The sequence below is a fragment of the Thermobia domestica genome, chromosome 13 (assembly GCF_964235325.1).
Source record: "Thermobia domestica chromosome 13, izTheDome1.hap1.1, whole genome shotgun sequence".
Lineage (NCBI taxonomy): Eukaryota > Metazoa > Arthropoda > Insecta > Zygentoma > Lepismatidae > Thermobia > Thermobia domestica.
Genome location: NC_137466.1, coordinates 201497412 through 201513892, shown reverse-complemented (window position 1 = coordinate 201513892; position 16481 = coordinate 201497412). Strand labels below are relative to the sequence as shown.

The 16481-nt window shown below is 38.4% G+C and overlaps 1 non-coding gene across 1 annotated transcript; it reads left to right on the top strand.

Annotated features, from left to right (window-relative positions):
• Positions 1–786: 786 nt before the first annotated feature.
• On the top strand, positions 787–859 carry TRNAA-AGC (transfer RNA alanine (anticodon AGC)). The gene has a single exon. It is a non-coding gene; the product is annotated as a tRNA-Ala (tRNA).
• The last annotated feature ends 15622 nt before the right edge of the window (positions 860–16481 follow it).

The following is a 16481-nucleotide window of genomic DNA, read 5'->3' as shown; positions in this document are numbered from 1 at the left end:
ATAGAGAACAATTACAATGAAATATAGGACTCAGATTTTTAAAAATACGCTTTCCTATTCGAAAACTGTATCCAACCTTTCACTAAGAACGAAGATCACTAAATAACGAACGAACAAACAAATGTCTTGTACTTTTAACTTTGCTGTTTTAACCAAAACGGTGCATATTATTTCAATCACACAGCTTGCGATGCGTCAAATTCAAAACACACCTGTTGAACAAAGTATTGTTCTGTCATTCACGTGCGAATGAGTGTTCTACGAACGTTCACTTGACGCGTACCGTACAAGTTCTTCCCTTTCTCGGTGTTAGTATGACTCTCAATTGAAGCGTAACATAGCAGCTAACCGTGGAAATGTGTACGAGCCGAAATACTGTCTGCTACACAGTAATAGATGTAGAATAATATATTACAATTACAGTAATTTTTTCCATGGTAGAAATTTATAGTAATGTGAAATACAAAAATATAAATTTTTCCTATGTCTTGCAATTTGGTTGCTATAGAATTAATAATTTTGTTTCGATTTTCTCGCGGCAGACCAGCGACCCATTCGTGGCACACCGGTTGAGAAACGCTGAAACAGCTACTTAAAAAAAGAATGAAAAAATAACGGAAACAGAGTGAATGGCTACCAGATGACGTCCTAATCTGCTTCATGTTAATCCAGTGACTGGAACAATTTCCATGTATGAAGGGCGTGGTTCTTTGACCATATGCGTAACCTCATTAATATCGTACTACAAGCATTTATACAGTAAAAGAAAGTTCATAGTATGTGTAAGGGGATGTAGCTCAGATGGTAGAGCGCTCGCTTAGCATGCGAGAGGTACTGGGATCGATACCCAGCATCTCCATACTTCTTTTAAATCATTAATTATTTGTTTTGAATTCATTTTCACTTTGTTGAACTTCACGTTCCTTTTCAGAACTTCACACATCTGAAATTAGTAAATTACACCGATTTCCGTGATAATGGTGTTTCAAATTCCCATATCGTTTGAGGACTTTTGGGTACATATCCCAATATGTAAATGTTTATTTTTCATGATGCCTTGTTCCAGTTGCAGCCCGGAACCTTCTCTTGCTTACACCACTGCCTGGAATCAAATATTAGACTGAGAACATACTACATTAAATATCTAACAATATTTGCCGATAAACAAAAACAAATCCTTGGTGTTACAGCCTGCGAAGGATATTATGCGGACATACATAGGTTCAACTGTGTGATCCATTGTTAGTGCATTGACATTCAAAGTCTTTGTTTATGGTATACTAGACTAAGAGCAATATGCCTGAATTCAGAGATTAGGATTAGGCATATAATTTCTAGGCTTTCGGCAGCTATGATCATTTTAACCCGTCACGTATATGAAGGATAACGTGCCTCGACGATCACACTATCCGAGGAAATGGAAGGGTTCCTCGACAATCACACTATCCGAGGAAATGGAAGGGTGCCTCGACAATCACACTATCCGAGGAAATGGAAGGGTTCCTCGACAATCACACTATCCGAGGAAATGGAAGGGTGCCTCGACAATCACACTATCCGAGGAAATGGAAGGGTGCCTCGACAATCACACTATCCGAGGAAATGGAAGGGTGCCTCGACAATCACACTATCCGAGGAAGTGGAAGGGTGTCTCGACAATCACACTATCCGAGGAAATGGAAGGGTGCCTCGACAATCACACTATCCGAGGAAATGGAAGGGTGCCTCGACAATCACACTATCCGAGGAAATGGAAGGGTGCCTCGACGATTACACTATCCGAGGAAATGGAAGGGTGCCTCGACGATCACACTATCCGAGGAAATGGAAGAGTGATTCGACGATCACACTATCCGAGGAAATGGAAGGGTGCCTCGACGATCACACTATCCGAGGAAATGGAAGGGTGCCTCGACGATTACACTATCCGAGGAAATGGAAGGGTGCCTCGACGATCACACTATCCGAGGAAATGGAAGGGTGCCTCGACGATTACACTATCCGAGGAAATGGAAGAGTGATTCGACGATCACACTATCCGAGGAAATGGAAGGGTGCCTCGACGATTACACTATCCGAGGAAATGGAAGGGTGCCTCGACGATTACACTGTCCGAGGAAATGGAAGGGTGCCTCGACGATTACACTATCCGAGGAAATGGAAGGGTGCCTCGACAATCACACTATCCGAGGAAATGGAAGGGTGCCTCGACGATTACACTATCCGAGGAAATGGAAGGGTGCCTCGACAATCACACTATCAGAGGAAATGGAAGGGTGCCTCGACGATTACACTATCCGAGGAAATGGAAGGGTGCCTCGACGATCACACTATCCGAGGAAATGGAAGAGTGATTCGACGATCACACTATCCGAGGAAATGGAAGGGTGCCTCGACGATTACACTATCCGAGGAAATGGAAGGGTGCCTCGACGATTACACTATCCGAGGAAATGGAAGAGTGATTCGACGATCACACTATCCGAGGAAATGGAAGGGTGCCTCGACGATTACACTATCCGAGGAAATGGAAGGGTGCCTCGACAATCACACTATCCGAGGAAATGGAAGGGTGCCTCGACGATTACACTATCCGAGGAAATGGAAGGGTGCCTCGACAATCACACTATCAGAGGAAATGGAAGGGTGCCTCGACGATTACACTATCCGAGGAAATGGAAGGGTGCCTTGACGATTACACTATCAGAGGAAATGGAAGGGTGCCTCGACGATTACACTATCCGAGGAAATGGAAGGGTGCCTTGACGATTACACTATCCGAGGAAATGGAAGAGTGATTCGACGATTACACTATCCAAGGAAATGGAAGGGTGCCTCGACGATTACACTATCCGAGGAAATGGAAGGGTGCCTCGACGATTACACTATCCGAGGAAATGGAAGGGTGCCTCGACGATCACACTATCCGAGGAAATGGAAGGGTGCCTCGACGATTACACTATCCGAGGAAATGGAAGGGTGCCTCGACGATTACACTATCCGAGGAAATGGAAGGGTGCCTCGACGATCACACTATCCGAGGAAATGGAAGGGTGCCTCGACGATCACACTATCCGAGGAAATGAAAGAGTGCCTCGACGATCACACTATCCGAGGAAATGGAAGGAAGGAAGGAAGCGGCCTGGGACCTATAGGTTAGGTATCATCCCGACATTTACCTGGTGTGGTTAGGAAAACTTCACTCAGGATGATTGACCTGAAAAAGCCGAAGGCTGAGAATCGAACCTGGGACCGTTGGTCCCTGAATTCAAAGAGATCTCAGTTATTCCAAGATGCTTTGGCATCGCTTAAATTATTTGCCAATTAACATAAGTTAGTGACGTATAAGCATAGACATATTTTTTTCTTTCAAAACCACAACTGCCATATAAGGTTTAATTCATAAGTTCTACAAATATTTTTAAATCTATATATATAAAAGAGAACGTACAAAATCCTTTGTCCGCTCATCACGCTAATACGGCTGAACCAATTTCTTTCATTTTTGGGGGGTTATTAGGATTTGGACCCTAGATGGTTTTTATCATATCACTTTAATTTTTAATTACCAGTGTCTTGAGATAATTGACCATTCAAGTGTCCATAACGTACAAATCCTTTGTTATTAGTTCATCATAGGTAAAAATAAACGTATTTATATGCAACCCGCATGACCGTGTCACTCGGCGGGTTGACATAAATGACAGGCGATATACAGCGGAAAATAGCTTGAATCTTCTGTTTAAAATTTTTTAATTGATTTGCTTATTTTTACAGACACTTTTACAATATGCCAGCACCGGGATGACCGCAGCGAAGCGGGGCGGGTTAACATAAATGACAGGCGATATACAGCGGAAAATAGCTTGAATCTTCTGTTTAAAATTTTTTAATTGATTTGCTTATTTTTACAGACACTTTTACAATATGCCAGCACCGGGATGACCGCAGCGAAGCGGGGCGGGTTAACATAAATGACAGGCGATATAATGTTAAGATTTACTGCAATCTTCTATGGTTTTTATCATATCACTTGAAAGCGAAAAAGTAAAAATTATCTAAGTAACAAAGTTTATTGCGTTCCGGGGTGACCGCAGCGAAGCGGGGTGAACGCTGCTAGTTAAAAATAAAAAAGAGTACACAGTTGGTCTTCATTTAATTGTGTCTCCGATACGAAATTCGTAGTGACGGAAATGTTGAAGACTCATTGCTGAGTATGTTATTAATATAAGCATGGCATTTTAGTATCGTGTACAGTCAGGCACGTCTTAGTAGGGGGGGGGGGGGTTCGTGATGAAATACTGTGGTTATCACACCAGGGGCTCGAATCATTCTTTACTATTTTCAAGAGTAACCAAACGCTTGCTGTAGCTTTATACTGTATTTTTAACGCTCATTCTTCTTTTTGTTTTATCCTTCCTTATTTTTTTCATTTCTGGTTCCGAAGGGGAGGGGGGTCCGGACCCACCCCTTGGCTACGTGCCTGTGTACAGTACATAGGAATTTCTGACAATTTCCTTTGTTGAAACCTTGAATTTGTTACCGCCTTTAAATGTATTGTTTCTATCGTTACCATGACAATGAGAGTTAGTCATCAACCATTCTGTGAATGATATTTAAGTCTTCATCCCGGCGAAATTAAAATACCGCTAATTTTACAGTAATTATGTGATATCTTCAAATAGATAAAAGATAATCGAAATGTGGAACAAGAGCGCCCTAGACAATATTATTTTACATGAGAAACCGTTATCACGACTCACTTATCTGCTTTCGATTTCGAGCCATTTTGAAAATCGGCATTTATTTTCGCGTTTCTAAACAGCTGAAAACGGAAAGCCACTAGGTGACTTGTGATAACGGTACCTCACGCAAAATAACATTGTCTGGGGCGCTCTTGTTCCATATTTCAATTATCTTTTATCTATTTGAAGATATCACATAATTACTGTAAAATTGGCGGTATTTTAATTTCGCCGGGAGGAAGACTCTTAATACATTCGTATAAATAAAAATGAAAGTGAATACATTTGTGACTTAATAACTCTTGAACCATCCGACCCATCTCGATCAAATGTGCCACATAGATACGGTTCGGGCAACATACGTGACCTGGGATCCCCCCCCCCATCATTTCATTTCGACGGTACAATTTAAGGAAGGGGGAGGATATATAAAAATGATCGAAAATGACCGATATCAGAGAGCGCTTCAGTAATAATAACAAGTGACTGACTAACGAACTATATTACTATTTTTTTCTTATTTTAAGCCAGCGAAGCTGATAATTGACGCTAGTTCAATATATAGAGGAAAACGGGTAAATACCGCGCAGGAGGGTAATAACGCGCATCTACGTTTCTCCATGATATCGCAGAGCATGATATTTGTAATGACGAGTGACAGGTAGCGAACAAGGGGTGAAACAATACAACATGTAACAGTTGGCTGTGCGCGTCATAATAACAGCGCAGTACATGAAAAACAAAGTGGGAAGGTGCTTATAATTAGAGCAGAGAAATTAAAACGTTGTCTGTTGGACGCGATTTAAAGAAGAAGAAGAAGAAGAAGAAGAAGGAAATTATGTTGCTAAGGTAAGTAGCATACTATGTTCTTTTAAAATATAAACCAACAACCCCACAATATTAGCATATTTTATTTTTCAATTATTTTTGTGTGTGTGTGTGTGAAGTAGCATATGGGGTAATAGCGCGCAATGTATTACATTAGTGTGTGGTTTTCCCCCTTATTGTTTTTTAGGGGATATAATATATATATATTTAAAATTTTCTTTCCCCCTCTTATTTTCGCAGATGCCGACAAATTACGTAAAGAAAAGTAAACGCAAAAGCTGGACAGAAGAAGCATTGTGCAAGTAGACTTGACAATAGTTTGTCTTAATGTTTGCAGTAGGCCCTATTTCAAGTTTTACTTCAAGTATTTCAAGTATAGTCAGTGGCGTATTTAGGGGGGGCTTCCGGGCTTAAGCCCCCGAAATCTTACTACAGTAAAGTATATGAAATATCTTGCAGAATTTTCACATTTTCAGGCAAAGCCTCCAGAAATTAATTAAAGCCCCTCCCGAAACAAAATCGTAAATACGACATTGAGTACAGTATTAAGCCCCTCCCGAAACAAAATCGTAAATTCGACATTGAGTACAGTATTTCAAATTTATTGTCTCTGTTTTAGTATTTCAAGTTTATAGTACGTAGCAGATTATTAAATACATAAACATATGTTTGGTTTCTGTGTTACATTGGATTATGAATATTAAAAAAAAAAAAAAAAAATCTGCTCGCCATTATTAGGGATGCGCACGAGACAAGATTTGAGACTGTCTCGACTCGAAAATGTGCTGTAAAAGTGATGTCTCGACTCGAAAAATATATATTTTTCTATTGGAAGAGCTGTGTCTCGACTCGAATTTTGTCAGGAAAATTCTGTCTCGACTCGACTCGAACGCATCCCTAGCCATTATCCTAAGGGTAGGTCCGTAACTAGCCCAAAAATGTAGGGGGGCCCAGTAGAAGTTAGAGGGACCCCGACCCAACCGTATTATAGTTCATCACCATATTATAGTTCATTTGTAAGCCTACCGTAAAAATTTTAGGGAGGCCAGTGAAAATTTAGGGGGGTCCGGCCCACCCTAGTTCCCCGTGGGTACGGGCCTGCCTACGGGGGTGGTGAATACCGTTTGCCTCACTCACTTTTTCGCTTGATTTTTCATAATGTAATGCAGTTGACGTAACATCTTATACATACGTTTAAAGTTAAAGGATGTGATTATGTGTTCCTGATTTCTTAGTCTTTTTCAGCCCAAAATGTCTGCGTAATTCGTGATTAAAACTTAAGTACACGGTATTCACTCACTTTCCTCTAATTCATCCCATCGGCAGTTTTTTTTTAAAAGCAAAATATTGTGGAACATAAACATTCCAATAATGGTAAAAAATAAGTGATGAATACTATAGCACCTACTACTAATTTGACGTGTTTACAACTATAATACCTGGGAGAGGTAACCAAGAAAGTTCTGTCGCTTTTTCACCCACCACCTTCGAACATCGATATGCCATCTAAGACTACCTGGAAGATCTAAAATAGTCCTCATCAGCATCGACGACCTTCTGCCAACGTCCTGGAAGGTCATGGATTCCTTCGCGGTAGAACTTACTGGGCCATGAAGAGAAAAAGGTATTTTGCACCTCTATTAGGAAAGGGATTTGAACTGCGTCCTCTAAGGCAGGGCGCAAAATTTCAATGTCAAACACCTCGCCAATCCAAAAATGATGGTCGCCAGTATCTCTCACGTATAAATTATAAGAAGTTCCCCCTCCCTCTACGGCCTTTGCATTGACAAAGAAAGAGATTACATCAGGACATAAGATTTCAAAATCAATTAGATTCGGGATAATCAATTTTGAATTGGACAATTTGTACACATGTTAAAAAATATCTTACCTTAAGACTTCACGTTTGTGTAACGCTTTCTTTCTCCACTACAATACCAGTTGTCGATTGCAGTTTTGGGCTTAAAGTCCTTAAGTGAGGGCCATTGATGGAAATTGTCAGCAAATTATCCAGTATGTCAATATTCAGTGAATCCCTGTAGGCAGTCTTAATTCTGTTGAGAATGCTGAAGCCTCTGACATGAAGCATTTCTCACAGGTAAAACTGCCTAAAATGTGACAATTGGAAGCAAATTTGGGGATCTCGTAATGAAGTTTTCACTGTAAGGTGGGAAAGGACGGGTGAATTACAACATAATGAAGACTTCACATTCCGTGTTTTCTGTCACTCAGTGACAATTATTTTCGTGCGAGACAGAAACTGCGCAGCCCTGTGAGTTTAAGCAGAAGTCATTCCTACTGAACACAGGTCGCCAGCTCTGTTTCTAGTCGCCAATGGAGACCTGGCGACCGGAAATTTTGCGCCATGATCTCAGGTGATTGTCTAACAAATGGAACAGGTGATAATCGTACTGTGCAATATCCGGGGAGTATGGCGGATGCAATAGTGTTTTCCATCCAAGGCGTAGAATGATGTTCCGAGTCATCCTAGCCACGTGGGGCTTAGCGTTAGTCTGTGACAGGAGGACCCCTTTGCGATACAGGAGTTCTGGCTCCGGGGTTCTGAGTTTTTCTTGCACACGGCTCACCTGCTGACAGTACACAATTGTATTGATGCTCTTACCAGCTGGTAACAGTTTCCGATGCACGACCCCGCAAGCAGTCCACCAAATACATAGGAGGACCTTCTTCTTGTGCAGTGCTGGTTTCGGCTGTTTTGGAACCGGTTCATGGGATGGTAACCAATGATGATAACGCCATGGAGCTTCGTACAGGACCCACTTTTCATCCCATGACAATACTCTGTCTAGAAATGGCTCCTTTCGCAGACGAGACAGCAAAGAAATACATGTTTCTGCTCGCGTTGCCTTCTGCCTGGAGTAAAATCATGTGGGACCCATCGACCCAATTTGTAGTGCTTCCCAAGTTGATGGAAGTGCTTCCGAATGGTTTTTCCACTCACACTGAATTGTAGTTCTAGTTCCACACAAGTTTGGCCACTGTTCGCCTCAATTGCTGCCTAAAGATCTTCATTTTGTGCGTGTGTTGGTCTTCCGGAAAGTAGTGTGTCTTCGAGTGTTTCGTCACAGTCCTTAAACTTGTTAAACCACCGCTGCATTGTCCGGGTAGTCACAACACCCTTACCAAAAGCCTGGAATGCCTTCCGCCCCACTGCAGAGGCATTTGATCCAAGTTTGAATTCGTACAACATACACGCCTTTATGATGCTCTGTGGAGGTCCCATGTTCACTCTGTCCTTACGCAAGCTCATGTTGTAACTGAACTGCCACAACCAGATAGTATGTTGGATATACTCACAGCAAGAACTGAAGTTTGCCTTATCTCCACTCGCATTCAACTCACGGTGTGAGGACTAATTGAACACAGACCTGCACAAAAGAAAACGACAGAACTTCCTTGGTTACCTTTATGTATACGTGAATTAAAAAAAAAAAAGCAAAAAGAAATCCATGTCACTCCATACGAAATCATTCATCACTCGTACTACAATGCAATGAATAAAAACTATAAATGTATGAACACATAGTTTTACTCGTCATGTTACACGAATGTGAAAGTTGGTCGCTTACATTCAGAGGATAGGCCTAAGGATTTTCAAAAACAAAATTTTGATTCTTGAGGAAAGTATTTTAGATGCAAAACAAGTGAAGAAGCCAAACAATGTATGAGGAGGGTTCACAGTTTGGGTATTTATATCATGCGACCAGGCCCGAAACCAGCCACAGAAGTTTGGGAGGCCAAGTCATTAAAAATTATCTTACAAATATCTAAACTGTGCATTTAGTATTGAGGTCTGAGGGGCCACAAAAAGTTTTGGGGGGCAAGCCCCCTAGCTCCCCTCTGGTTGCGTGCCTGCATAATGATGCCTGCGTGCAAAGCTTCAATGATACACGGGTTCTGTAACTCTCATGGGTAAACATGCGGAATACCACGAGTCGCAATACTGAAGCATAACAAGAAGAAGAATTAGGAGAACACACACACACACAATCACAAACACACAAAAATGGAAAGTTGATACAAAGCAGGATCTTCAGATTAAGGTAATATACTAAACTTCCCAGTCCTTTAAACGCTTAAGAGGCCTCATCCCGGCGAAATTAAAATACCGCCAATTTTATAGTAATTGTGTGATATCTTTAAATAGATAAAAGATAATTGAAATGTGGAACAAGAGCGCCCTAGACAATATTATTTTGCGTGAGGTACCGTTATCACAACTCATCTAGTGGCTTTCCGTTTTCAGCCGTTTATAAACGCGAAAATAAATGCCGATTTTCAAAATGGCTCGAAATCAAAAGCAGATAAGTGAGTCGTGATAACGGTATCTCATGTAAAATGATATTGTCTAGGGCGCTCTTGTTCCACATTTCGATTATCTTTTATCTATTTGAAGATATCACATAATTACTGTAAAATTAGCGGTATTTTAATTTCGCCGGGATGAGGCCTCTTAAGCTGTTATATGAGAAAGGTTTTGCGAAGTATTTAGTTAGCCAATTGTTTGTAAAGTTTTCAATTAGCTGTAAGTTTACTGACTTTTAATTAGTTAATATTTTGTGGAAATGTTAATTCTTTAAATGTTTTGTGCGGTGCGGTGGCTCAGTGGTAGAGCGTTCATCTCTGGTGTCTGAGGTCCTGATTTGATTCCAGCTCGCGCTAAATGGACTTCGTGGTGGACAAACATCGTATGTGGGTTTTTCTCGGAGTTCTCCCGTTTCCTCCCACTTTATTCATTCTATTATTACATTCATTTCTCATCGTCATCGTCTTAGCCTATGCAGTACATGCATGAGACGTAAAACTGATTTTTTTTTCATTATTATTTCTTTCTAAATGTTTTGTGAAACAGCTAAACATTTTATGATTCTTTAAGTAGATTTGTGAATTTCTTCATTAGTTAAATATTTTGTGAGACGTTTAGTTAGCTAAATCTTTTGTGAAATGTTTATTTACCTATATTTTGTGAAATATTTAATTAGATAAATATTTTGTGAAACATTTACTTATAGGTAAATGTTTCCTGAATATAAATCTTTTATGAAATTTTCAATTACGTAATTAAATATTTTGTGAAATTTTTAATTAACTAAATGTTTTGTTGAATGTTTCATTATCTACATTTTTGTGAAATGTTTAGTTAGCTAAATGTATTCTGAAACTTTTAGTTCGGTGAATATTATGTTAAAATTTTAATTTGTTATGTGTGTTGAATAACTACTTTTAATTAATTAAATGTTTTGTGAATTATTTAATTAATTATTTTTGTGAAATGTTTAATTAACACTATATTTTGTAGAAAGTGTAATTACACTCTGTAAAGAAAAAATAGCGACACCTCAATTCTCGAACTAACTTACACAGAAAACCATAGTTGCAGCCCGTTAGAAGAGAATAGAAGGAAATGAAGAGTGGGATAGTTCATTTGCGTTATTTGTGACACCTGTGGTGTAGGACATCGCTTGTCAATTGTTTGTGTATCAGTAGTATTTTCGATAGATGGCACTGAATGCGTCTCGTAAATTATTGTAGTAAGAATTCTGCATTGCATTTGTGATGTGTAGGCTGAGGTAAATAGCATTTTATGATTGTTCTTTGCTTTCTCATTGTTTGGACAGTGTGTCAAGTGGCAAAATTTTTGTTGTGCAGTGTTGTTTGTGTGTGATATTGTTGCTACATGTGGACTGTAAACAAATAAGATGGGTAAGAAATGTGAGTTGTGACAAATCTCTAAAGGAATAGATGGAATTCTGAAAATCCATCATTCTACGGCAGGAAGAGTAATTCACAAGTGGAAACAGCATAACAAATCGTCCCTTCGTCAACAGTGTGAAAGAAAAAAGAAAGCATCATCCAGAACAGATTGCAAAATGAAATCAATATCACCGCAGATTTAATGAGTGATTTCCCCAAAAATCGCTTTTGTAGTTTGACATGATCTTGGAACTGCAGTTACTTGTACAACTATATTGTCTTGACTGTATGAAGAGGATATTATAAAGAAAAAACCGCGTAGAAAGTCGAAACTGACAAAACACAGAGGACTTCAACATGTAGTTTTGTGAGTCGATATGCAACTTGGACTTATGACAACTGAAATCATGTCGTTTTCTTCATTGAAAAGAAGTTTAGAATAGTGGGAAACGATAGTGGTGTGAAGTGGTGGATACGAACAAGCAAGGAACTTGACAAGGATTTTGTTTAAGAGATTCAAATATTCAGTTACTGAGTGATGATATGGGCATGGTTCACCACTAAAGACTTCAGAACGACGGATATATGTGAAGGATCGTTTGATGCACGAAAACATCTTCAAATTCTGGTACGTAATGTTCTTACAACAGCTTAAGATGACTTTTCTGAAGAAAATATGGACTACTTCCTTTCCCAGGACGATAATGCTTCATGTCACCGAGCCAAAATTGTTAATACGTGGTTCAAGAATATGACTATTTAGAGACTCGTGTGGCCTACAAACTCACCCGACATGAATCCAGTTGAAAATTTGTGGATCAATATGAGTAGAAATTTCAATAGACAACTATCTCAAATAGAATGGAATTCAAGGAACAGATAATCCGGGTGTTATTCCGTGATATCGAGGTTGCATTTTGCAATAGCTTTGTTACCAATGCGGGAAGCCCATGGTGCAAATGCAAAATACTAGTTTGGTGTATCGTACTTCTCGATGTTTGCACACAATATGTCTTACCCTAAAGAAATCCCATTTCTTGTTTTCTGCTATTGTTGTTAATCTTTTTCAGTTTTATGAATTACTCTTCCTAGAAACGATTTTGCTCAAAACACACATAGCTACTTATATATGCATATAAATTCACTAAATTCATGTCAAAAGCCTGAAACTCTGGCGCAAGTATTAAGAATGAACTGCTCATTGGGAATATGCAGTGTAGTATTATCATGAAGTCATGTAAAAATTCATATTGATTAAAGTATGTTGAGAAAACCATATTAGAGCAAGTGTCGCTATTTTTTCTTTACAGAGTGTAGCTACATATGTTGCATAAAAATTATCAGGTAAAATTTTATTAAAGGTAATTCAACATTTTGTCTAAACGTTTTCTAGTTACCTTTAAATATTTTGATCCAGTAAAATTACACACGTTTTCTAATTTAAATTTTTATATAACCTTTAAATTTTTACCAAATCACTTACTTTTGTAAATGTTTTCAAGGACATTCAGAAAGTTTATTTTTAAAAAGTCAGATCTGGAGCCCTAATATTAATACTTCTAATTACATTAGTATGTCAGAAGTATAAGGTGTACTATCACTTCTTTTTATTTCAGAGTTAATACTTCTAACTACATTAGTATGTCAGAAGTATAAGGTGTACTATCACTTCTTTTTATTTCAGAGTTAATACTTCTAATTACATTAGTATGTCAGAAGTATAAGGTGTACTATCACTTCTTTTTATTTCAGAGTTAATACTTCTAATTACATTAGTATGTCAGAAGTATAAGGTGTACTATCACTTCTTTTTATTTCAGAGTTAATACTTCTAATTACATTAGTATGTCAGAAGTATAAGGTGTACTATCACTTCTTTTTATTTCAGAGTTAATACTTCTAATTACATTAGTATGTCAGAAGTATAAGGTGTACTATCACTTCTTTTTATTTCAGAGTTAATACTTCTAATTACATTAGTATGTCAGAAGTATAAGGTGTACTATCACTTCTTTTTATTTCAGAGTTAATACTTCTAATTACATTAGTATGTCAGAAGTATAAGGTGTACTATCACTTCTTTTTATTTCAGAGTTAATACTTCTAATTACATTAGTATGTCAGAAGTATAAGGTGTACTATCACTTCTTTTTATTTCAGAGTTAATACTTCTAATTACATTAGTATGTCAGAAGTATAAGGTGTACTATCACTTCTTTTTATTTCAGAGTTAATACTTCTAATTACATTAGTATGTCAGAAGTATAAGGTGTACCATCGCTTTTTTTTTTTCAGAGTTGCATTTTCAGGCTGCTTGGTCTTATATTCCGAATTAGAATTCAACGTCGCTCTTCTAGTGTTTATGAGTAAAAATTAAGGGAAAATATAGCAAAATCAAATATCCATACAATTAATATAAATACATGAATGCTACTGATTTCATTTATGAGCTACGTTGTAAAAAAAAAAAAAAAAAAAACTATAATTATCTTCTTTGAGAGAAGTTTCTTTATTTACGAAAGCACATAGTCTTGAACAAATGTTTGTGTAAAAGATTACTGACTTAAAAGACAAAGAGAACAACCTTGTAAGACAGAACTAAAGAGAAATTATCTTCGTTGATTTTGAGCGTCTCGTCACTAGATGGATGAATAGATTTAATTATCTTGTTTGCTCGTACTAATGAAAAATTAATGAACTACAAACGTTTGCTTTGTTCTTGGTTTCATTGCCATTCTTCTCTTCTCATTTGTTCTCTTATTTTATTTCTGTAATAAGATAATTAAGAAAAATGTCGAAGGGCCTTCAGTATCAACATAATACTGTACATAAAGAATGGAACACGTATGATATATAACTTATAAAGGAATCCATATTTATTTATCCAATCAACATGCTGATACCCGAACGATAAGTTTACCGCGTTTCATGTAAATTGTTAAGTGCGTGGGTTGTTCAATATACAGGGTGTTTCAAAACAATACCGACAACGTTTAGGAGGTAATTCATGACACCAAGATAAAACAAAAAGTATAGACCAACCTGGGTACACAAATGCTTCCTTTCGGAGTTATAGATTGCCGAAAATATTTTTTAAAAAAATGAACTTTAAAGGTTCATAGCTTCAATACTATGGGACCTACCGTAGGCGGGTCAAGACTTCACTTTGGAACTAGTATGTGCCCTATCCAAATATCCATGTTTCAGAATCCTGTGGTACTTCCGAAACAATTTTTATAGAGGTAGTTGGTGTATACTTTAAATTATATGTCTCTAGCCAAATTCCCTCTATAAAAATTGTTGTGTGAATACCTTAGGATTCTGAAACATGTCCTTTTGAATAGCGCAGATATTAGTTCCTAAGTAAAGTCTTGACCCGACTACGGTAGGTCCCATAGTTTTGGAGCTATGGACCTTTAAAGTTCATTTTTTCATGTTATCGGCAGCCTATAACACCGAAAGGAAGAATTTGAACACATAGGTTGGTCTATATTTTTTGTTTTATCTTGGTGTCAGAAATCACCTCCCACACTTTGTCGTGTGTTGTTTTGAAACATTTGAAACACCTTGTATAAGTTTCCCTAAGCTATAAAATTCGATACGTTTCTAAAACTATACACACATGTGTTGGTGGGTCCTTCCTCACCTCTGCACATAAACGTATAAAATGTCCACGTATATCCACGTATAAAATACATTCAGCAGAAAATTTCCAAACAAATAAATAACTATAGGCCCCTTGGTCCTTTGCTATCGTGTTTCATAATGCGATACAAGGAGATCGATATACTTCGGATTGTTTTGGTTTCATGACAAGAAATAGGGCGGGTAATAAATTTAAATGTTTTAGTTTTCTTAATAACGAATAAATAAATAAGCTGTTCAAACGATGAATTTCTTTTGGCGTATTTTCATCGTGTGTTGGAGTCATTTTGTGTAATATCTAAAGCTAATTTACATTTTTAGACAAACCAGCTCATTTGACCTCTACTGTTTCTTGGTCATTACTATTATTCCTTCTTTTTCCATTCCTGCTTCTCTCTACTTTTTGATTTTGCCTGTGGAATGTCTGTTGTTTTCGCAAAACAAACAGAACTCAATCACTTCGTTCTAAACCTTCCATATCTCAGACAGTAATTACAGCACCAACGGTTTCTCTCCCTATACTCAACTCATTAGATTCCACATTCCCTTGCCTTCCTCCGCCACTTCCTATCTACGCAGATTATTTAGAACCTAAAGCAATAATTAATAAGGCATACTCTGAAGTTTCTTCTCTTGTTTGTCTTAATCAAGCGTCATAAACTTTATGTGGCCTTACGGTGAGAGTTGTACTACTTTGGGAGCTATTCGTAGTATACACTTCGACACCCTTTTGACGTGAAAGAGGGCCGCGGTGGCTCAGTGGTAGAGCGTTCACCTCTGATGCTTGGGGTCCCGGGTTCGATCCCAGCCCCCGCCAAGTGAACTTTGTGGTGGACAAACACCGTGGGCGTGGGTTTCCTCGGGGTTATCCCTTTTCCTCCCACTTTCTTCATTTCATTCATTACTCATCATCACCGTCTCCTTTAGCGAAACCGGCATAACCGTGGGACGTGAAACTCAAAGATTTCATTTTATTTTTTGACCTCAAAGATAGTTCTGAAATTGGATACATTTTTATTGCATATATATGTATGTAATTATCATATAGAAGAGTTGTTATTACTGCATATCGTCGTTTGTGTCCTCAGCACATATTGAACAGTGTACTCATGATAAGGCCATTTGTCCAATCGGGGATGCGGCACAGGATCGACACGGCACAGGATCGACACGGCATACGACCGACAATTCAGCTCAGAAACCTGTTTCGGTCCTGTGCCGTGTCGATCCTGTGCCGTTTCGGTCCTATGCCGTGTCGATCCTATGCCGTGTCGATCCTGTGCCGTTTTGCTCTCACGCCGCTGCTCTGAAATAATTTAACTTTTAATCATGTGCCTAGAAAAATAATATTTTTATTATCTGTTTAATCTTTGCTCTTACAAATTATAAACTCCTGTCGATTCTATGCCTGTGCAAGTTATATGCATAGAATACGTACGATCGAAACGGCATAGAGCCGACACGGCATAGGAACGAAACGGCACAGGATCGACACGGCACAGGATCGACACGGCATAGGAACGAAACGGCACAGGATCGACACGGCAC